The 24,229-nt window shown below is 40.7% G+C and overlaps 1 long non-coding RNA gene across 3 annotated transcripts; it reads right to left on the bottom strand.

Moving 5' to 3' along the window:
- Positions 1 to 8,771: 8,771 nt before the first annotated feature.
- LOC139435958 (uncharacterized) lies at positions 8,772 to 19,753 on the bottom strand. Of its 3 annotated transcripts, none has more exons than XR_011645166.1 (4): positions 19,447 to 19,753; positions 19,026 to 19,046; positions 9,467 to 9,558; positions 8,772 to 9,085 (listed from the first exon to the last, which is right to left on the bottom strand). It is a non-coding gene; the product is annotated as an uncharacterized lncRNA (long non-coding RNA). The 3 variants fall into 3 exon arrangements; XR_011645167.1 differs by having other exon boundaries at positions 19,452 to 19,753; XR_011645165.1 differs by lacking the exons at positions 19,026 to 19,046; positions 19,447 to 19,753 and adding an exon at positions 9,909 to 10,163.
- Positions 19,754 to 24,229: the final 4,476 nt, after the last annotated feature.

Below are 24,229 nucleotides of genomic sequence, written 5' to 3'. Positions count from 1 at the left end.
AGTTAGTCGGTTCTGTAAGAGCAGTGGGACCGGCTTTACAAGATGTTGGTGAGTAATATGAGTGCAATGTGTAACGTTAATGTCAGCTAGCTAACATTAGCTAACAAGGTACACTAACGTGTTTTGTTTCAGTAACTAGTGTTCTCCTTTAGAACTTCGTGGTCTGTGTGTATGCTGTGGATAACATTAGTGTTCACAAGAACAAGGTAAACTCCCGTGTTTTGTTTTAGTTGCTCTTCAGATTGAAGCGGCCAGTTTTATATCGACTATACAGGATATTCTATACTGTATGTGTGATCTCCTTTTACATCTCGATGTATCATTTGAGTTTATTTGCTGTGTGTAGATTCAAGGATTTTGGTGACATGAACATGACCATCGCGGAGGCAGTCCAGTTACCATCCTTCTGTCTCCGTGAGGAGGGTGGGTCATATATCACCCATACTGGCACCAGGTCCAAGGGCAGCTGCACATCACAGACTGGAGTCTCTGCTACTTTGTTGTGTGGACCACGAAGGAGGCGATCATCATCCTCATCCCCAAAGACCCTGCATGGCATGGAAATCTCCTCCTCCTGGAACAATTCTACACCCAGCATATGCTCCCTGTGTTGGCCAGTAGAGAGGAGGACATTTAAATAAACATACTCTTAACACCCTCAGACTCTGCGTTGTGTTCCGTATGTGCGATGGGTGTTATGCAGAGGGGAGGAAAACAGGACACAGCAGATTGGGATTGTGGTGGAGACGCTGAGCAGTTATTTAATTGTTGCATGTAATTATTATTATACTGCGTGCTTCTTAGTTATTCCATCTTTTGCTGTACATACATTGTATGCAACTCTATATTTACTTGTTATCTACCACACTTCCTTCTACATCACACACCATCATTATACATGATGGTGTATATAGGATATATATATTTGTATACATTACATATCTGTAAATTGTATAATTTAATTTTTCGTATTTGGGATTGTTGGAAACGTCTTTTTGATCTCTCTGTCTATAAACACAAACTGAGTAAGATTGACAAAGTTGACTTTGAAAAATATATATATTCTTTATGAAAATAGTTGACTGTTGGAGAAATGAATCCAAATGAAACGTTGGACTGAACTACAACTACGCCTTTAAATCTCTACGGACTGTTCTTCAGTGGGATGGCAAGTTCCTATCTTTAAACATGTATTAGTTTTTTCTCAACAGATTTGATTTTCTGAAGTTAATTTAACCATGTAAGGTCATTATTAAAAAGGTACAATCAATTTGTTTAGGGTTGACTAAAATAATGATAAACATTTCATTTGGATAATTTACTGACAGAATAAGAAACTCAATAATGCTCTACTCACCTGTTCCTTTTTATAAAGTGAAACAGTTGAAACGATAGATTTTTAGTAAACTTAAAAACAACCTTCTCCAAAAGCTATCAAGGAATATACCGAATACTTATTTTAGAACTTTATTACATATTATTTGTATATAGTTTGAATGATCCATAATTGACAGAAGCTTGTGTTTACACTGACCTGTTACTCATATATTAATGTCTTTGTAACTTCTTTAAACCACTACCTCACTAATTTCTTTCATTCATCACGGTTCAGTAAACTAAGTGACACATGAACCAGTTTAATAATTATAATAACGTAGGATTGCAACTCTTTGAAACTGTAGGTGGCTCTTAAAAGAGCCGTTGTGTTTGGGTGTGCTGGTCTCAGGTCAGTTTAAGCCCTCTCTCCACGGATGCAGCTGGATGTCCTTGGGCATGATGGCGACCCTCTTTGCTTGGTTCATCTTACTGGGGGGCAGCTACATGGATGTCGGTGCAGTCCACAGTCATTGTGCAGTTGAAGGCAGAATGGATGAAGGCAGAATGAATGTATTATTGACTCCGAATGAAGCACAACTTCATGTCATACAATACATTGACTTTATTTGTAATTGTGTGAAAACATATGAGCATAATGATTAGCAAGCAGGACCTGCAGGAACAGAGCACGGTGATGGATGGAGCTGGGAAGAGAGAAGAATAAAGAAAACAGATCAACTTCATTTTCGGATATTAAAAATTCAATTTCAAAACAAGTTGCCCCTCCTACAGTTTTCTAGTATGTAAAGATGATTTCACTTGACCTATGCACAATATCACACTCAATACATGTGTGTCTCTGGGGGGTGCATTGTGCCTTTGATGTATATAAATAATATACCATAACCAAATACTATTACGTACAGTGGAAATCAGGTTGCCAGAGCAGGTCAGTGTGCATGTTCCTCAGGGTCTCAGCAGTTACAGGTGAGGGAAAGGAAATAAAAGAGAAAAAGGTCAGTAACAACACTTTAAAGTAACACAACAGTAACAATTTGAATAATTATCTCTTCTAATAATTTTCTCTCAGTAATCACTCAACTACTGTCTTTCCAACAAACAGATTGACTCACCCTTACTGTCATCACAATGAAACACGTCCAGAAGAATCTGTCATGCAAAGCTCCCTGCCTGCCTTCGACTCTCCCTGACTGCTTCCATAGCACCCGGTGGATGGCGCAGTATAGGCTACTCTTCAAATGTTTCACGAAATACTTACCATCTACTCTTACTCTTACTTCATGTAATACAATAATAACTTCATGGTAAGGCTACTAAAAATGACAAGGCTACGTAATGTAATGCTAACTAACGTGCTCGCTACTCGTCGCTACTAGCTAGGTAGCTAATTTGACTGTGTTCCATGCACAACATGTATATTACCTGAGATGTCTGATCCGGCGACTCCTGGTCCTTTCATCAGACGGGAAGCGATAGAACGAGCAAGTGGTTTGATCACTTATGTGATTACAACCTGGTACAAAGCACACAGGCATCTTGTAAAAGTGAATTTATTTTTAGCAATCTCTTATTTATTGGAGGGAATAAATCGGTTATGAGATCTTCTTCTTCTTCTTCGCTTAAATTACGAGTCGCAACCACTTGGAGAATTATCGCCTGTGACATCACTTACGCGAGCCAGAATGGGATTTGGGATTTGTAGTCTTTGTAGTCGCGTATTTTTCATAGTCTTGTATTTCAACAGTTTTACGACAAAATGTGACTTTTTTGAAATGGAACTTATTGTTTAAGATTGACAAACATCATATGTGTAGTTCGTGGCACAATTCAAACGGGATCAAAAGATACGTGTTCTCTCTCCATTGAATTCAATGTAAATGTTTCGCTTCCGGGGTCCCATGGGCCGGAAGTAGATGGGCGTGACTTCGCCTCTCTATAGCCAGCAAGTGTAATTCTGGGGGGAGGGCCGGGCTGGACCCGTCCAAGTCCAGTTTTGGATAGTCTGCCGTGGTTCCATTCCATTTCAAAGAGCTTTGACGCTCAGCGTAACCTTGTCGCACTGCCACTCCAATATCCAATCACAGAGCTTGAGGGCTAATCACGGGGTTTGTAAAGCAAGGCGGATGTTGTAGTCCCAAACGATAGCTGGGGATTCTGGGTAGTGTAGTGTCTTCGGAAACTCTGTAGTGTCTAAACTCCGAAAAAACAATTTGTTTCTCCGAATCGAAAGGTTAAAAACACAAAAGCATTGTACACAATTTAAACCAATCAATATTGTGTAATTAACAAGGATAAACTGATGTTTTTTAGTGGATGAGTAATGGAGATATCACTGCGTAATCATTTGACAGTGTGGGGAATACTTCCGGTTTTATTATGAAAACTTCGAGACCGGAAATACTGTTTTCACCCACGCTAACTTTACATGGAAGTTGCCCCATATACAGTACACGTTCTCCTGGCGAGACCTCAAATCATCTTCGTATATCTATCAAACTGTAGATCCTACACATCCACTGGACGTGGATTATAAAAGTACAATATACACTTCTCGCTAGAAATCTAATAAAAAAGCATTTTAATGGCCAAACTATTCCACAATTTAGGATTTTCCAGAGAGGGTTATTTGTGAATAAACGACCCTCCGGAGCGTTTGCAATCGACAGAAGCATGTTGTTTCTTACACGACCACTAGAGGGGCTACACTTTAAAACGTGTCTCTGGGTCGTATTTAGCTGCTGAACAATCGACCTATATGGTCGTTTTTTGTAGGAGGACAGGCTGGTGATCTTTATTAAATTAGTTAGTTTTTAAGGAAGGCCAGAGCTTCAGCTGTGTCAAATAGATTGTTCCCTTTAGTTAATGTTTTTTAAAAGAACATTATATTCCGATTTGATCATGTCCCCTTTATTGTATTACGGAGAGCAATGTGAGCATCCATTCCCATTGGATAACGGAGGATTTTACCCCGGAAGTAAGTATTCTCCTTACTGTCGATTGATTTTACAGTGCTATCTGCACTACTCATCAACTCAAAAACACCAGATTATCCTTGTTGATTACACAACATTGATTGGTTTAAGTTGTGTGCAATGCTTTTGTAATTTTCCCCTTTGATTCGGAGAAACAAATATTTGTTCAGTTTAGGATGGCCGAAGACACTACACTACCCAGAATCCTCAGCTATTGTTCCGCGTTGCCTCAAGCTCTGTGATTGGTTGACCTCCAACTGCATTCCATATGAAAAAAACGTTTCGTAAAAGATAAATCATACTTTATTCAGCAGTGCTTGCTTTACTCTTTGAAAGTCATCACATGAATGCATTGTAAATATTACACATCTGTCGTAGTTCGTTATTTATCTACAGAGATCTGGCCTAAAAATAGACCGGAAACTATTCTTTTACCGTTCTGTTTTAATTTCACAATAAAGTTAGTAGTAATAATTTGTTTTGATATTATTGTTTTTTATTAACTACTAGACCGCTGGGTCATGTTAAGACCATCTTTTCTGTGTTGCTGTGGAGTTTTTACATCGCTTTTGTGTTACAAATATCAAAACAATAACAGAATATATCCGTCGTAAACTAAACCAGAAACAGCAGTATATTTTATTTTGTTAACACTGTAAATTTGACAGCTTTTTAACCTATGTTTTTAACCCATACCTCCCACTGGTTAAAGAACGTTATTACACGTTTAGAGTAATATTGAAATCTTGAAAAGGGATGTCCAAAATAGCAATTATATACAGTTTTTAATTAACTATTTGTAGAGAATAACGAGTAATGTATATACTTTATAGGGATCTGCAGATAAATATTTAGTCTTCTCAAGCACCAACAATTATTACATTACATTACATTGAATTTAGCTGACGCTTTTATCCAAAGCAACTTACAATAAGTGCGTTCGACCAACAAAATACAAGCTTGAAGAAAACGGAATCGTATACGTCAGGTTTCATAGAGCCAAAACATTTCAAGTGTTACTCAACTGGCTTTAGATAAGCCAGTCCTCCAATCAAATATCTCTCCTGATTGTTGGCACTTGACAATCACCTTCCCTGAATTTTACTCAGGTGTAACTAAAGTCTGCTTTAAGGGTTGTTTATATTTCACATCATTAATCAGAATCTGTAAAGTAACTAAAATAAATGTAGTGGAGTAAAAATACCAGGATAACCTTAAAGAAAGCCCTCAGGATTATAAAAGACCCCCATCGCCCCAGCCACAAACTGTTCTGTCTGCTGCTTTCTGGCACAACAGCCGCATTCTAGGAGAGGATGTGGCTGTTGTGGAGGACTACTACCAGGGAGTGCACTTATGGGCTGAACTGGAGGATCAACACTGACGCTGTGTACAAGAAGGGGATGAGCAGACTCTATTTTCTGAGGAAGCTGAGATCCTTCCACGTGTGCAGCAAGATGCTGGAGATCTTCTAGTCTGTTGTGGCCAGTGCACTCTTCTTTGCTGCGGTCTGCTGGGGGGGGGGGGGGGGGGGGGCAGCATCAGAGCCGGTGACACCAGCAGGATCAATAAACTGATCAGGAAAGCTGGGTCTGTCATCGGCATCAAGCTGGACCCCTTTGAAGCTGTGGTGGAGAGGAGGACACTGAACAGGCTGTTGTCCATGATGGATAACCCCACCCATCCTCTCCACCTGCAGCTGGACAGACAACGGAGCTCCTTCTCCAACAGACTGCTGCAGCTCCGCTGTCACAAGGACCGATACAGGAACACATTCCTGCCCACTGCAATAACTCTGTACAATAAATCACCTCTGGCTCGAAGAGAACTCTCTGCTCCATAGTTTCTCTTTTACACATATATAATCTGTTCAATTTTGATATTCCATATTCCATTGTCATATATTTTTGAATATGTATATTTGCATATATAATATCTACATGTATATTTTCTATTTCAACACGAATATTTTATATTTTCATTTTTTTCTATTCTTGTTTATTTGTAGTTTTGTTTTATTGTAAAATGTCTTGTCTTTTATGCTGCTGCAACAAAAACAATTTCCCAAATTGGGATCAATAAAGTACCATCTTATCTTACCTTATCTTACATCCGGACCAAAACCACCAGACTCAGGGACAGTTTCATCCCACAGGCCATAAGACTATTAAACACCTGAACTTTGAAATAACATCCATAGCATTAATCTGGCTGCTAATTAGAAATGATTTGTCTAATATATCATATTCCAATCACTTGTATAGACTCTTATTGCACTATTTCACTTTTTACTATTTTACTATTTTTCTTTTTGTATTGACTTGCACTATTTTTTCTGTGTATCTGTTTTATTGTGTTGCACTGTTGGAGGAGCCTGTGACCTAAGGGGGGGGGGGGGGGGCGGGGGGTAGGAGACGTTCGATTCCTGTTTTGAATAGTGTGCCGTCGATGGGTTTCATTTTATTCCATTTCAAAATGCTGTTTGTCGCTCAGTGTAAACTTCGCGCACTGCCACTCCAACATCCAATCACAGAGCTTGAGGACAAATCACGGGTTTGTCAAGCAAAGCACATGGTGTAGTCCCAAACGATAGCTGAAGATTCTGGGTAGTGTAGTGTCTTCGGCCATCCTAAACTGAACACATATTTGTTTCTCCGAATCGAAGGGGAAAATTACAAAAGCATTGAACACAATTTAAACCAATCAATGTTGTGTATTCAACAAGGATAATCTGTTGTTTTTGAGTTGATGAGTAGTGCAGATAGCACTGTAAAATCAATCGACAGTAAAGAGAATACTTACTTCCGGGTGTAAAATCCTCCGTTATCCAATGGGAATGGACGCTCACATTGCTCTCCGTAATACAATAAAGGGGACAGGATCAAATCGGAATATAATGTTCTTTTAAAAAACGTTAACTAAAGGGAACAATCTATTTGACACAGCTGAAGCTCTGGCCTTCCTTAAAAACTAACTAATTTAATAAAAATCACAGTAGTATTACACACAATGCACTGTTTTTTGAGAACAAAAATTCGTAACTAATGCACCATAATACATTCTGACGAAAAATAAAATTATTATGAATACAAATAAAATAAAAGAAGCCTCCCGCGAGTTACTACAAGCTATAAAGTAGATTTTAAAAACGTTTTATAGAATAAAAGCTCACTGCAGGACGTTGTAGAAATGCGTGTGTGCACCAAGACAAAAGAGCCTCATTCACTTTACATTGGCGTTGTTTGCGTGGTGCAGACACGTAAATGTAAAAAAGTTCGTGAGTCCACCACGCAATGCGGTGTTAAGGAGTCGTGGTGGAGTCACGCATTCTGGTGAGATCAGGTTGGTTTAGCCGCTACCCCATGTCGTCTTCATGCTAAATTAAGCTAACATCCTCACTTAAGGATATTAGGATTGTTAAATAGTTTCTAAATTAAGAGAAATTCATTTAAATTAGCAGATTCATACATAAAGTAATACATTTTGGTATCTTTTATTTTTATGCTTTTCCATTGATAGGTCACGTGTTGAAGCAGGCAGGATGTGTTTCTGATTAGCAGTGATACCAGCTGCTGGCTAACAGGCTAACAGGGCAGAAACATATATTTGGCTAACAAAGCCCTGGCAGGCATAGATATATATAAACACTAGATGACTCACCCGCGCTGCTGGCCAATTGAGACCGACGTTGCCACTTGGCCGCCATCTTGCTACAGGCAGTTCTCTCATTCATAACATTATGGTTTACTATTTAAATAACCATAGCTTGCTCAATTTTCAACCAATTTTCAAACGGTTTGGTTTTTTATAAACATCAAAGATGTAGTTATGATACTGCATACTTATAATCATGGACTTTCATATGAAAATAACATTAATCAGATAAAGCAATAGCTATACACACACACACAAGGTATTTATATTAAATATTTGCCGGTGTATATATTTCCATTTATTTTATTATATTGTTAATATTTCAAATAAATTATAAAATTAAAATACATTTATATTTTATATATAAAAATCGGTCTCATGTTACCACTCTGTAAGCCAAGAGTTGTTAATTTAGCAATGCCTTAGCTTTAAGAATAGGGACACAACTAATGACAATAGCATATGTTGGTATATTATTTAGATATTCACACCTTTATCAGAAGAACCAAACCAACATAAAATGTGCTCACAGACAGGCCAGTTCTGTCTAATTTATCACAATTATTTTTGACATGAGATCTTCATATCATCCTAGTTTTGTATTTAGTTTCTAGATTTGTAAACAAATCCAGAACCTTTGAAATATGTTATTGAAAAAAGACCAAGAATAATCTGTACCATGTGTCCTTCTGTAGTCCATTTGTGGTTTGTCTTGTCTCACCCCGGCTGATATATCACAAATCCACTGTTTAAATTGTTCCCTATATTGCCCCTATGCAATATAGGGAACAATTTAAACATAAACTATCCTATGTGTCCTTGGGTGTTATGAAAGGCGGCCCCCCAAAATAAATGTATTATTATTATTAAGAAGAACACATGGCACACCAACAATCAATCACCGTCCAGCCTCAGCTTTGGTATTCTTTCACAACCATGTTATGGGTTTATTAGACTGAGCAAACATAAACATATGTGGGGAACATAGTGCTGCGTCTCCTGTCCGGTCAAATTCCTCACTCCTGAAGTGCTCACTGCAGAGCAGTGTCCTGTCACAGGAAACAAAACCGTCCCTTCTTTGGGCGAGTTCCCACTGCCTCCTCCTCTCTTTGGTTTTGGGAAACCTTAAAAACATGAGAAAGGTAGCCAGATATATAAATTATTGTCAACATGTTCCCCCCTTCTTTCCTTTAACATTAAGGGTAGGACAAAAATACACACCGAAATTATCATATTTTTGGTATGTATGCATGTATGTATAGCCTACTTTAAGAATAAGACAACCACACTAAGAGTAATAAAAAAGGTGTCCAATAGAAACATTAAATAATTGTGTAAAGAAATGGTAACAACATATTCTAAAGAGGCTGGGTCAACAACAATCTTGCAATACTATTATCTCACATAGCCCCACTGATCCTGTGTAGCAGGACTTGTAATGTACATACATCCACTAATTAATTAACGATTATCCTAATTGTAGTCATAATATTGTCATATCTTACACGTGAAAGGTGATCCCACGGGTTCTTGTTTCCAGACTGCGGTGATTAGAGCATCCGTAGGCTGCACAAAAGTCCGGCATAGTCAGGTACTTCTGTAAACACAAAGCCAGCAAATTCCTGTATCATAATGCAAGATGTTTTTAACAAGTCAAACCACTTGGAAGAAATCATGTGTAACTTAAGTTGTGTTGAAAGAAAGAGCAGTTCTGCCTCTCCCACTGGTGGAGTTGTGGGTCAACTTTGTAATACTAGGTCTCACTGACAGCCTCTTGTTATTAGCCAGCTAATAAATACAACCACATACACAAAGAAAAGCTGCAATTTCAACATGTCCAAGCATCCTGTATCATAGCCATGCTAATCATGTTTCTAATAAACCAAACCGTTTGTAAATCAGTCAAGATTTCAGTGAGTTAAGAGTATTTTTGTGCAGATCACTCACCTTACAACAGCTACCATAACGCGAATCAGAGTAACTGTTGACTGTAGCAAGATGGCGGCCGGTCAGCTACGCTGGAAAATCTCCCATGAGCCATCTAGTGTTTATATATATCTATGCTGGCAGGGCCCTTCTCCTCCACTCTGCTCTCCGTAACGCTTTACGACACTGTCATTTAAAGATGACATATGATAGGAGCTAGGTTTAGCTTTCCAATATCCCCGGTCATCACACAAACACAGCTGCTGAGGAGGCAACCCAGAGAGGCAGACGGAGAGGAAGAGATGGACGAGCAGCTGTGTGTGTGTGTGTGTGTGTGTGTGTGTGTGTGTGTGTGTGTGTGTGTGTGTGTGTGTGTGTGTGTGTGTGTGTGTGTGTGTGTGTGTGTGTGTGTGTGTGTGTGTGTGTGTGTGTGTGTGTGTGTGTGTGTGTGTGTGTGTGTGTGTGTGTGTGTGTGTGTGTGTGTGCGCGCGCGTGCGTGCGTGTACGCCAGTGTAGTCTCGTTATTTATTTTATTATTTCTTCCAGTTCAACATCTCACAAATCAAGAGAAACGGTTCTGTGTGAGTCTGGATATTGGCTGTCTTCGACTGCTCTGTTATAACTCTCTCTCTGTGTGTGTGTGTGTGTGTGTGTGTGTGTGTGTGTGTGTGTGTGTGTGTGTGTGTGTGTGTGTGTGTGTGTGTGTGTGTGTGTGTGTGTGTGTGTGTGTGTGTGTGTGTGTGTGTGTGTGTGTGTGTGTGTGTGTGTCTTTGTTCATTTGTGTGTGTTTTAGTCACACTGTGGGGACATAAATCTGTTTACGCAGTTCTATCTCACACAGGCTCCGCCCTCTACTGGACTCTATGGGTACTCCCCTCATCAATGATACGCGAGCGTTCACACACTGAAGTTGTATAAACGTAGCTGGACAATCAGGGCGAGCCTACCTGAATGTGCCCGCAGGCCCACAGTATATAAGGCGGCTACGCCTCCTGACTGTTACGTATTATAACCCTAGTGCTATAAGCACAGGCGGAGCCCTCTACCTAGGGGCCCTGTCTTATGCCGCTCGCTGAAGAGGGTGTAGGATGACAGTCAGGAGGCGTAGCCGCCTTATATACTGTGGGCTAGGGGTTTCACAACTACCAATATTTACTAGTCGACACGTTTTTCAAAATAGCAGTCGACTAGTCGACTAGTCGTTACGTCATAATAAAGACACACAAAGAGAGGTGTACAACTGTATTTTATATTGGAACTTATACAGTTACATTAAACACTGCATTTTAATTTGTGTTACATGGCTGAGTAAATAACAAACAGTAACTGGACTTAGTAATTAACAAACAGTAACTGGACTCACCAAAATCGACAGCAAAAAACTCTGTTTACTGAAATACCACGTAAATCCAGTGCGCAACACTTTACTCGCTGTCCTTCACGATAACGTCCACCTTTCCAGATTTTTGGTTTGCGTTGAGGAACACCAACGCATCGACATGTGAGGGAAGGAGGCTTGACCGCTTTCGGGTGACAGTGTTGCCTGCCAGGGAAAAAACCCTCTCACTCGGGGTGCCTGTGGCTGGAATAGCCAGGTAGCTCCTCGAAAACTTGGCTAAACGGGGGACGCGGTGCCCGTTTTCTGCCCACCACTCCAGTGGGTTATTCACTGTGGGGATATGCAGTGTCCGCTGGCAGTAATCCCGTAGCTCATCATCCGCATCACTGTAGACCCGTTTTATTTTTGCTGCTCGTCTGCCTCTGTCCTGTGCTGACGCCGGTCCGTTGCTCACTGGTGCTAGCATTACTGCTAGTGCTAGCTGTCGGCAGCGGGTGTCTCATCTTCAGATGGTTGCGCATAGCAGATGTATTTGTGTTGTACTTCAGTACAGCTGTACACAACTGACACTTCACTGTGGAGTTGGTTACATCTTTGTTGAAGTACTGCCATACATAAGAATGTCGGACACGTTTTGGAGAATTTTGCAGCACCTCGTTTACCTCCATTTTTTTCACAACTAGTTGACTAGGGCCTACAGCGCCGACTAGTGGTAAAGGTAGTCGACTAGTCGACTAGTCGATTAGTTGGTGAAACCCCTGTGGCCTGTGGGCGCATTCAGGTAGGCTCGCCCTGATTGCCTGGCTACGTTTATACATCTTCAGTGTGTGAACGCTCGCGTATTATTGATGAGGGGAGTACCCATAGAGTCCAGTAGAGGGTGGAGCCTGTGTGAGATAGACTAGGGTTACAATACGTAACCCCCCGTTACATTGCGGAGACTTGCCTCCCTTTCGGGGATAAAATACAAGTCACCGTGATGTCAATAATTTCATTCAAGGTTTAAGGTTAGAGTAAATTTAAATTTGGATTATGGTTAAGGTTACAGTAAGGTTTAGGAGTGGTTATGTAAAGGCATAGGGTAAATTACAAAGAAAATATTTTAAGTCAATGTAATATCCTCTGCCGGATTCACAAGAACAACAGAGCACAGTATGTTGAGCCCGGGTGAATCCCATGGTCTCATAAGTAATCACTAATTGAACAGACACATTATTAACTATTCAATTAATTATGGATTAATTAACAAGAGAAAGGGAACACAACCTAATTAAAGAACACAGCAGTGGCCAAGCACACTGTTTTTAAAGACAGATAGATAGATAAATGGATGGATGGATGGATGGATGGATGGATGGATGGATGGACGGACACAGACAGATAGAGAGATAGCTGCCTTTGGTTCATTAATTAATTAATTAACATTATAGATATGCATATTAAATGGTTTTCCTATGCTTCTATTTTATGAAGACATCTTTCCATTAGTTACAAAAGGCCAAATGAAGCTCAGTGCAAATTCAACCAGGAAGACCGTCCCCACTCATTCATTTACTATTTCTACGTTACTACTCTCTCTCCTTTCAATAAGTGATCGGGGGCGTCACTCCCCAGCTTAACCAATCTCTTCGCTCTATTCTCACAAGCCTATCATAGCGCTCAGCTAAACCTTTTAAATCTGCTCTCCCTCCTCTGACAGTTGTCATTTCAGGTGACTCGATGCAACCCTCTTCCACCCCTTTTCACCTCCTGTCCCTACGAATCCAGGGTCGAGCTAAGCCGCTCCTCTTCAGACCAACCCCAACTATCCATTCACCACCACCAGTGTCTAGACCCCGGGGGATTTCATCGGATCGGTTCTCCCTTTCCGAAAGATACTCCTGCACAACGGGGCCTAATCACCAAAGCTCCATTACATTCATTTGTGTATCCCTGGCAATAAATGTGTATTCTTACATCAAACCCGTCTCTCCTGATTGAATTGATTCAGTGCTGGCTCGGTATTAGAAAATGCTATAAACAAGTGTTCTTTAAGTGGTGTGTCCCATAATGTAATTGTTCTAAATATCTGATAGAGTAAAGAGTTCCTTGTTTATGTGAAGAGAACAAGCCAGTGTTGTGGTCTGTTGTCATCAAACAATTAAATGAGCAGCAGTAATTAATGTATAATTATGGGGTTTATTGACTCTTTATTGTTGTTTAGTATGTGTAATTGACGGAAACACAAATTAAACCGAATAAGATAAGAAGAGAAGAATGGTTGGACACAGTCATATTACCAACATTGCTTTTTTACATTCAGTTTTTCTGTTGCAGTTCCGATTCGTGTCTCTCTCTAGTTTGTACAGGAAGCAGGATAATCAGGATAATCAGATTACCTATTTGGAATAGGGAACGATAATTCAATCTTGCTAACCTATTTACCAATGTATTGCCCCTTGTACGAATCAGGACACCCTTTTCAAATCCAGAGGAATGGCTCTTACATTTAGATAAATGAAATGGAAGTTGAATTGTTTGTTTTTTTCTTCCTTCACCAGTCATAGAGTTGTGATTATCTTTACATGCATGCTTGTATTGTATTATATTATGTTGGGATGTCTTGGTGGGTAAACTCTTCCTGAACTCTTCTTGACTGAAATCAATACTCATTATGTTATGTTCATCATATAGGTCATGACTCATGACTGCAGACGTTTGTGCTTTCTGCTAAAGAACAGGACAGCTCTTCTCTGTCTGAGTGTTGTTTCTTGCACTAGGTAAAGTGCATCATCTGTGGGGCAGTGAGAGTGGAGAGCTAAATGGATAAAGCCTTGAAGACTTTGAGGAAGCTAGGGAAACGACAAAGACACACACACACAAACACGCACCAACATACAATTCTCAGTGACAGAGGAACAACACACCAGTAGTTGCATAAGGACTGTCTGCCTTAGGTACAAAAGCTGACCCAGAATGGTCTCTGAAACGTTGGCACACAATTTGCCATCACCGACTGAGAAGGACACAGTAAAACCAGTTGAATAGTCTACATACTGTATAGTCAAGTGTGTATAGTCAGGCCATACAGCTTTATTTAATATTTAAAATTATTGGAAGGAATTGTTGGGACAAAAGAGTTTTTAAAAACTGGAAAACTGAATCACTTATGACTATAATTGTGACTGTTACACTTCAAATACATTTCAGATGTACGCTTTTCAATCGGATCTGGTCATCTCTGTCACGCTATCTGACATTTCAACTCAACTTTCTCTCATTCGTAAACATGAGAAAACCCCCCAAAAAACACAAAACAAAACTGTGTTTCAAAGATTTGCCATGTCATTGTTTTATGTCTTGCACAATAGGAAATAGAAGTTTTTAAAATGGCCTGCTCAAAGAGAGGCATAGTGTACAGACAGAATGTGTGATAAATGTCACAATTAGCATGCAACCTTGATCAGGCAGGGTTTGCAGGTTTTCCACCCGCATTGATTTGTTTGACAAAGAGCAGCTAGGAAAGAAACCAATGGTTGAAGAGAGAGAGGGGCATGTAATCGCCCACACGTAAAATAGGAGGACAAACATATTTACCAACCTGGAGAAAATGTTTTCCATCAATGTGAAGAAACATTCCAGTCCTGACATTTTGATGCCGATAAGCAACATGAACATTTCCAATCTTCACTTTGAACTGTCAAGTCAGTCCATGTGTTAGGAATGATAATAAATCAGAATTCTGTAAATGCATCTAAGCAAATAATAACAATAGTTTAGTTTATAGAAGTTTATAGTCTTTTATCCAAAATAGTTGATGTCCATTGCACATACAGCGCATGATGTGAATGAGAAGAGGCAGTAAGAGTGGCAGTAACATGGTCGAGTAACTCTTTCTGTAAAATGAAATGGGTACCTCGAGAGAGGCGGAGAGGCTATTTGTCTCCTCGTCCAAACAAGCTGGATCTAGGAGATCAATACTGATATCTTTAGGTTTCTAACTGCTCCACTAATATATTATTGATGTCTGGGTCGCTCCGGATTGAATTTGGGCTGCACACAGCCGTTCATCTTGATCAGCGTAGGGGAGATGCACCGAGAGAAAAAACTATAATTCCCTTGGAAATGTGTATATGATATCCATAAAGCACAAGAAGACAGAAAGGTATTGCTTTCTAAAATAACTGAGTAATGGAGGCGGTTACAGAGTGTGATTGGAAAAGGACAACACAGCCTTTCGTCTGATCTGTCCAGTGGTGGATTTTTCGATGTACAGGCTGTGAACAGGAATGCTTAGCTAGGGGCTTAGGGGGAGCTGGGCTACTTATCACTTTCTAACCACTCCACCTTTATACTCGCTAATCTGGTTACTTATGACAGGGTATTCTACCCTTTTCTCGATTGCTCTCTGGCTTTTAGAAATCAACAACACAGCTGCATCATCAGGGATGTTTTGAATGACAGTCAAAGAACAACAACAAAAAAGGAATGCATAGTTATCAGTCACTTGTTAATGTGACTGCATTTTTGCATTGCACTATTTACATTACAAATAGTGAATTAAAGTAAAACATCACCATCTGGGTTAAAATACACTGATGCTAAAGGCTTTTAAAACATGATAAGAGAATGTAGACTGCTTTCAGTCAGTAGAAATATGGACCAAAGCCAAAACACTACTTGCCAAATCCAGTAATGAAACTTACTTACTTTATATTTTACATTTATTTCTCATTCAAACCAAAATGCTCCTTAAGCAGGAACTCTCCTTCCTTTATTAGTGTTATATTCAGCCAAAGAGGCACAAGACGCAGTCTTCCCCGTCAGCCCATCTGGAGCTCCTCATCAAGACTGCACTGTAATTGATGTTTCTGCCTTTACCCACCTGAAAATAACATTAGATTATTAACATATTATTGTAGACTATAGGTTTAGGTTTTGAGGATGGGTAATTTTTAGAATCTGCTTCAGTCCGCACAGTGAGTGTTTCCTGCACAAGCATATCACAACTGATGGATTACCAATTGGAATTCATTAACTTCCCTCGTTACCCCGTCTCTTTCTGCTGCACTGTGAAGCTGCTGTAATTCCACTAATGGAGTGCTTACCATTCAGGGCCAGTTTTCTGACAGTGACTGATGCTGCTTAATTGCTGTAAAAAATATATAGTGTTTCCCTTCCTTTGCTAAATACAGCATTACTGTAGCTACAGAGTGGTGCATGAGCTCTCATCTCGATACCTACGATATATTTTAACACTTAATCACATACTCTTGGGGGTCACAAGGGAGCAATATTCATTTGTGAGACTGCACATTTATGCTGAACCAGGAATTTCCTATTACAAAAGAAATAGGCAATGACCAATAACACCGTTTGCATGTGTGCAGTATAGAATGATTCAACGCTAATTGTGCTCGGTTATATGTAACTCTCCAACATTGGACTTCATACAAGACACATGTGATATTTTTAACATACCCAGCAGGTCTCTCAGATACTGTCGAAACACCAATGTGTCTCTGCACTGATTTCCCTTAAGACAGCAAAAATTGCAAATGTATCACCAATCACTTTTTTTCTCCCAGTCTTAGTGCTTGGATGGTGTCAGAACAACAGTCAGAAATGTCTTTATATTTTGGGTCAAGCTGAATTTTTAATGCAGTTTGTTTCTAGTTCATTTTAATTATTTACTTTACCAAATCAACACAAATCATTGGTGAGGAGCATTATTTTTTAAATGTAAGTATTTTTAGTTTATTGCTGTGCTAATCTTGGCAGACCTTATAACACAGTGTATATGCAGTGCTGTGGTTGTGTGTGCGCTAAGGACCAAGGCTGAGCTGAGCGCCGGCCAGCACTTCCATTAGCTTGGATTAAAATTGAGGCACTGCAGATGAAATACATTCAGTTGAGGTTAAGAGTCTTCCTCTACACACATACACACAACTACAGGCCGCAGATTTACAAGACAAAGATGAATGAAGAGAAGCAGAAGAGAGAAAAAAAAAATGGAGAGAAAAGCAGCATAGGAGAGAGACAGAGTAAGGGAGAAGGCAGTATTTCAGTCACACTTAGCAAAGGGCTGTCATTGGTGAATCCAGATGCCTCATCACTCTCAGCTACTGTGTTGTTTCTCCCCCGCTGCTAATGAAATCAACACTGGCCTGCATGCGTGTGTGTGTGTGTGTGTGCGCGTGCGTGTGTGTGTTTGCATATGGGTTGGGTTGTTTTATTAAAAGGTCCATGCTTTAAACAGGTCTGTCATTTCAGGGCTGCCTCACTGGGCTGAGTAACTCAGTACATTAGCTTCCATGGTGACTGTGCAACCGAGTACAACACAGTGACAATGAAAAATGATATGCTCACTGATGTTCTTAAAAAAGTGCTGCCTTGTACGGTGCAAACCGTTATTGGTGCTCAGAAATGGTATAGCAACAACAGCTGATGGCCCGCATTTATAATTTGGTTAGTGATTGAAACAGAAAATGGTGTTGGGCTTGCTCACAGCTATTTCTGACAGTTTCAGAAGCAATTGAGTTTTGTAGCTTTATTAGAGTGAGCTGTGTGAGTGAGCACACGATCTTCCTACATAGCTCTGTCAACATATGCGATAGAAAAAATGGCCACAAAGATGGCAACAAGACTCACACGAAATACAGAAATAACATTTGAATTGTCCCTTAGTGAGCTTTGGAAATTGGTAAACACAAATTAACTTAAAGAATAGTATAAACACAAAGGTGCGTTCTTTGTACTTGTGTTGCATTTGTCTCTGTAAAATGTATTCACTTTGATATATTGCATTATCTGATGACTAATTGTTGTTCTCCTGTGCAAAACCTAAAATAGAGAAAGCTATTTGAGTCCTACCAAAAGTATTATCTGGTCACATACAGTAACTCTAACATCCGAGAATTAATGTGAATCTCACAAATATTCAGCTCTTAGCTTGTCCATCGTGAATGGAACATCACTTCTGAAAAGTAGTTTTCAGTATTAGGCTGGGAGGCATTTGTTGGCCACAAAGATGAAACCTCTACCTCAGTTTATGCTTATGTGGTTTTCCTTTGATTTTTCATCATTGTTTTAGGACGCGAACACGTCCTAAAACTTAAAAGTGCAATTTCTTAGATATTTAAACAGTAGGAAATTCAAAATGCAGCAAATCAGCAAGCTCCTTAGGCCAAGTCTTCATCAGTGTTATCTTGGAGAAAGGTGACACAACAACCTTGTTTCAACTGCACTGTTGGAGGAAACTAATCAGGGAATCTACAACATCTGTACAGGATGTGCAGAATGTGCCGTAAGCACGCAGAAGAGGAGGGCAAAAGAGAGGAGAGGAACTGAGTGGGGCGGAGGAAGAGGGGAGGACGGTTGTAATCAAGGGATGAGCGCTGGTGTAAGTGCAGACGGATGCAGGTTGTGCCCGTGGTCCTTGATGAAGTGCTTTTCTCCTGCTGAGCCACCAAACTATTTATTTACAACAAACTGACAGCCTATGGGCATGGAAGAGAACTTCTACCACTACTGCTCTGTCTTCCACTCTCCCATCCTCATAGATTAAAACATGGGTCCCACGTTACACACAAAGCTAAGAACCAGCATTTCAATCAGGAGAGACATGATGTATGGAATACATATTTATTATCGGTCACATTATATCAATGGAACATAATGATGACAGTTCATCACAAATGAATGAATGTTGTTTTGGCGATTAGGCCCAGGTTTTAGTAGGATATCAATCGGGAAGGGAAGAACCATTTCCGATGAACCCCCAAAAGAATGAAGGATGAAGTACTGAATGTGAATCTTACCTTGCGGGATGCAGCCGAAATCTATGGATGAAAAGGAGAGGTTAATACATGTGAGGATTTAAGCGACTGATGCCTCCCGGGCATCCTTCCTGGACGTACAGGGCTTCCCGGCCGTACGGGGCATCCCGGACGCACCGAGCGACCCGACCAGTGGTAAACTGCCCCGCCCCCTCGCACGCAGACCGGGGAGAGCGATCTCGTCTGATCGAAAATACATCATAGACGCATTTGTTTGTCTTTTGCATATTAGAAATGAGTTGGCGCCATTCATTTCAGTTAACGCTGTGTTGAAGCTTGACACTGCGTTAGTTACTGACCATTGTAATGGGTAGTAATTACCCGACTGCATTAGTAATGCAAGTAATACGTTACTGAAACTCCATACTGTAATACGTTACACCCAACACTGCCTGGAACTCACCTTACCCTGAACTAAAGGTAGCAATGCATCGTATTGAACTTCCTGTCGGCTCCCAGACCGTAGTCGAGGAAAAGGGGGGGGGGGGTGACTCTCTGTCGTCTCCCAGGGCAGAAGCAACACGCTTCGGGTTCAATAACCCATTTTATCGGAAAGACTGGAGAGAGGCGAGCTCTTCTTGGGAGGTCGTTGCATTTATTTAGCTCTTCTGTTTCGTAAGATCACAGAAATTCCTTTTTCTGCTGCCTTGTTTACTTCTAGAAAACATGAATCCCGCTCGCTCTACCATACCATGCCCAGCACACCTGCACGCGCCACACCCCTCTCTTAAAGGGGCAGTGATCTCGCTCTGCATGCCCCGAATGTCATGACAATATAACGAAACATCTCGTGAATTTGCTGCAACTGCCTCTTGCCAGCGCTACCCTGACGCCTGTTTTAGAGGTGAGGCGCAGAAGGAAGTAGCTCCAATGGGATGTAGTTTAAGCCCTGCCTGCCTGCCTGCAGGAGGGGTTGTGGTTGAAGCCAGAATGGGTAAAGCTTCACGTGCGATGAGGCCCGTTCCGCGTGAAGCCGGAAGCGCCGCATTTGAGCGGCCATGAAGCCAGTGATACCCTCTTGAGAGACTGAAGGCGTACGTCAATTGTTTGGGTGAAATAGCCCGTTTCCATTAAGCTGGAGGAACTTCCGTGGAGCCCGATTTCCTTGTCTTTTCCTCCCGCGTCCGGGTTTGCGGGGCGGCCGGCTGGACCCGCTAGCCGACTGGCGAACGCCGCCTGTAGCTTAATCCGCCAGACTGCGGAGCTGATGAATAATGCCTGGAGCTGGGACGAAGCCCTGCTGCTGCTTGCGCGTTGACACCTGGAAGACAGCTGATAGAACAGGGGAGAGCATATATAGAGGGGTTAACAGGTGCGATGATTAGCCTTGTCAATGGAGGGGCGTGATAGGTTTAGCTGAGGAGAGGCGCTCCCTGTCATTTAGATGCAGGGAGCAAGTATTGCCATGACGCGCAATACGGAGTGTTAGGTCTTCCTGTCTGAACTTGCGCTAAGCTTCATATGTTGTCTTCAAATATTCAACTGACTAACTAACCTGACTGAATACCAATCTATTGTGTGTCTCACTTCATGTGTTGGACTGGGCAGCTTCTGCCGGAACAACCTGAGCATGAGATCCTCGCACAGATCAAAGGTCAAACATGCAGTTTGGTTTAATCACATCAGAGCCAAACTAACAGGATGCGAATGTGACATCATCCATAATAGACGAGCATCAGGATGAGGTCTCCACTGCTGCACATGTATACACACAACACAAAATAAAGGTGTAAACCCTTTACACAAAAACTACCCCAGAAATAAAAGCGGTGTATGTCACCTTCGAGACTAATGCTATTCATCTCAGTTTTTATAACAGTTTCTACATATACAGTTTATTGCTAATCTAATGCTAATTTGCATTAACGGGCAAATGCACACCAGAGTAGTGAAGTACAACCTGTGGCAAGTTGCAGTGAAATGTAAAAGTTGATAAGTAACTTTTTGATAAAAAACAAGTGACCAGATTTGACAAGCTGCCAATCAGAAAACAGATTCCTGTGGTTCCTGTGACATGTTGACCTTTGTTACAAATATTTTTTTGCACCAAGAAGGGCCCTTTGTTTAACATCCTATCGCCAAAATGTCGTTTTCTAAAAAATACCTTAGTATCAGTGGTTAGAGAGGGTTCAAGTGTACAAAATAATAATGTAGCAACCACAAGTTTGCGAACTAATACAAAAAACCTGATTCATTAATGACCTTTTATCAATTATCTCACATATGTTTGATTAATCATTTACAGCTTCTGACAGATTACCTTCTCTTGAGATTATGACACCCAGACTTTATTAACTATTAACCTATTATGTTAAGAGCCAGCGCTATTAACAGGAGCGCAGACCATAATGAAATATGTCATCTTTCAGAGGGTATTTATTAGAAAACCCACTTTCTCGGGCTTTGTGGTGAAAAGAACAATATGAGAGGTTCAATTCTCTCATTAATACATTAAAATGTCAAAGCTATTAATGGTTCTGCCAGTCTGCAGAGGTAAATGTCAGGAAGAAAACAAATGCAGTTTGCAATGAACAAAACACAAGGCGGAGTGCTTTAAATGCTGGGCAAAGGTAACAATCTTATCTGAGAGATTCATCCAAACAAATGTAAATACCAATGTTGTGATGAAGGTGTAATCTGTGACTGCATCTTTCTTGGCCTCTGAAGGGGCCCCACTGAGAGAGGCTTCAATCACGCTGTAGGGGGTCAGTGACATAACTCCCCCACCTTGCCACCCCCAAAGTCACCTTTCGCTGATTGGGTAGGAGGTGGAGTGCAGTGGAGTGGAGGGGAGAGGGGGGGATTGAGTCTGGGGATGAGGACTACGGTATGTACCCCATACAGTGTGTGTTCCAACAACATTGATTTGTCTCAAAAGATGGCTGAGAGAAAAACAGTCAAAATGTTCTATAGCCTACACATCACTGCTTTAAACTTTAACAAGGCTTGAAATGTGATAAATATAACAACTTTTGTGAAGCAGTTATGCTCATAAAGTAGTTGTGGCCTGCCTGTGTGGCACATAATAGCCTACAGTCAAAGCAGCTAGTGTACTTAGCTTAGCTTAGCTTAGCGCAACGATAGGAAACAGCAGGGCTGGCTCTTTCTAATCATTAGACAGAGCCAGCCATATACTCTAATAGAAACAAGTCATCTATTTAGCTGAACATTGTATGCTAACTTATAATATAGTCATTGTAAGTTTTTTAAATAGATTAGAGTGTAAAACAACACTTCAAAAACATCTACGACAAAACACTCTCCGTACACCATTTGAATAGCCTAAATCTTATACAAATAGGAGGCCTATGTGCAATCTGTTTTGTGACAATTGATACAAGAGGACGATTCTTCACAGGAAAAGTTAGTAACCGTAACACATTCACAGTTATGGACTTGGCTCCACAGCTGAAGCTATCAATTTGATGTCACTTCATTTTAGCCATGAAATATACATTAATAATACACTGTGTAGGCCATATATTTAACTCAGCAATGCAGCAAAGGGTGACTTCATAGATACAGTGATTGCATCTTTGACTCAATCTTTGCACGTGAACTTTAAAGACACGTAAAAAAACCGGGATGTATCATTTTAAAATGTGTTTAATAAATAATTGCCTTTATATTAGCAGTTTATGATGACTGTTGAAAGGTATTATTTTATTTACTGCAACATTTATGCAAAGTCAAATATATAAAACACAGTTGCATTTAAACAGTCAGAGTAGCCCCCAAGAGATGAGGAGAGGCAGGCAGTAAAGAGGAGAATGTATCTCACTGTCCATGTTAGTTTGAATTGTGGTGATTGTTGAGACAAAAGAGAGAGAGAAATAGAAATAAAAAGAGAGACCGAGAGAAGCCGTTTCTGTCGCTCCTCCTGATAGACCCAGCCAGGCTATTCATTACTCCCTGTACGCCAGCTGGTGTCAGTTATATTACTGCAAAGCCGTCCCTGACTGACGGCTGAGAGTGGGGGGTGAAAAATGGCTGCAAAATACTGCTCAATACCCTGGGAGAAAACAAGGGAGGGGCTGTGATGGATGGGTGTGTTTGACCCGGGCGGGGTGGAAGGCAGAGAAGGGTCTCCTCCAGATGAGACAGGAAGTCGGCAGAGCTTGTGCCCCTCTGCCCAGAGCAGCCCAGCCTTGTCAAGATGAGAGGCATCTCGCTAAGCTGCCTCCGTCAGTGCTTCTATCACTTGTGTCAAAACAGACGCTCTCCATATTCAACAGATAAAACTGGAGCTCACGTGATGGGAATACAGAAGCACAGCTAGGCCGTCCACTGAGTTTGTGACAGGCCTGATGTCAAACCCAGGCCAACCTCTCATAGCAGTCTCAAAAACAACATCATGATATATTAGACAGCTTTGGGATGATTTTATGCCCCATGTGGCCTTGCACAGTGAAAAACAAACAATCGGAACAGTTGGTTTTAGGTTCTCAGCTACATACTCAGAAGCCTCCATGTCAAGCTGTCGATATCTGGGTTTCGTACATCTACATCACCTTTATTTTGTAATCAAGATCTGTGCGTTTTCTGTTCATTTCTATGCAGGTGCTATGTCAACATGTTTAATTGTGTTCATTGGAAGGAGATGCAATTTGTATTATATTGAGCTGTTTTAAAATATAATTTAATCACTATGAAATGTGTTTATTGTAATGCATTTGATACAATTCTAAAAACGATTGGGATATGCTTCTCCTTACTTAAAAGGACATGTGATGCGTTTTCATGATCTTACCATACGTCAGAATGCAATTAAATACATTTAATACATTGTATAAACAAGAGCATTGTTACGATCTCAGGCACTTAAGATGTTGGACCCAATTGCAGATAGGGAGACAGAGGTAAAGTATTGCAAGATACTTTATTTTTCCATGACTGGCAAAAATGAACAAAAAGGTAACCACCAAAACTCTAGTCGAGATGACAAAAACAGAGAACAAAAAATGAAGGCGCTCACGCAGTGAGGAATCAAAAACCTTTCAAGAGTACCAGGAGCATAGACCTTACCATGACAATAGACAAGACATACTGACACTGAACACTGGGAGACAGGGACATTTAAACACAGGGTAACTAGACACAGGTGGGAACAATCAGGGGCGGGGCTGACACTGATGAGCACAGGAGACACACAAGGAGTGACAGGTGAAAACAATCAGGAAATTAGA

Source organism: Pseudochaenichthys georgianus, chromosome 21 (genome assembly GCF_902827115.2).
Source record: "Pseudochaenichthys georgianus chromosome 21, fPseGeo1.2, whole genome shotgun sequence".
NCBI classification, from domain to species: Eukaryota; Metazoa; Chordata; class Actinopteri; order Perciformes; family Channichthyidae; genus Pseudochaenichthys; species Pseudochaenichthys georgianus.
Note: the sequence above shows the minus strand (reverse complement) of the source record. Positions and strands in the feature narration are given on the sequence as shown.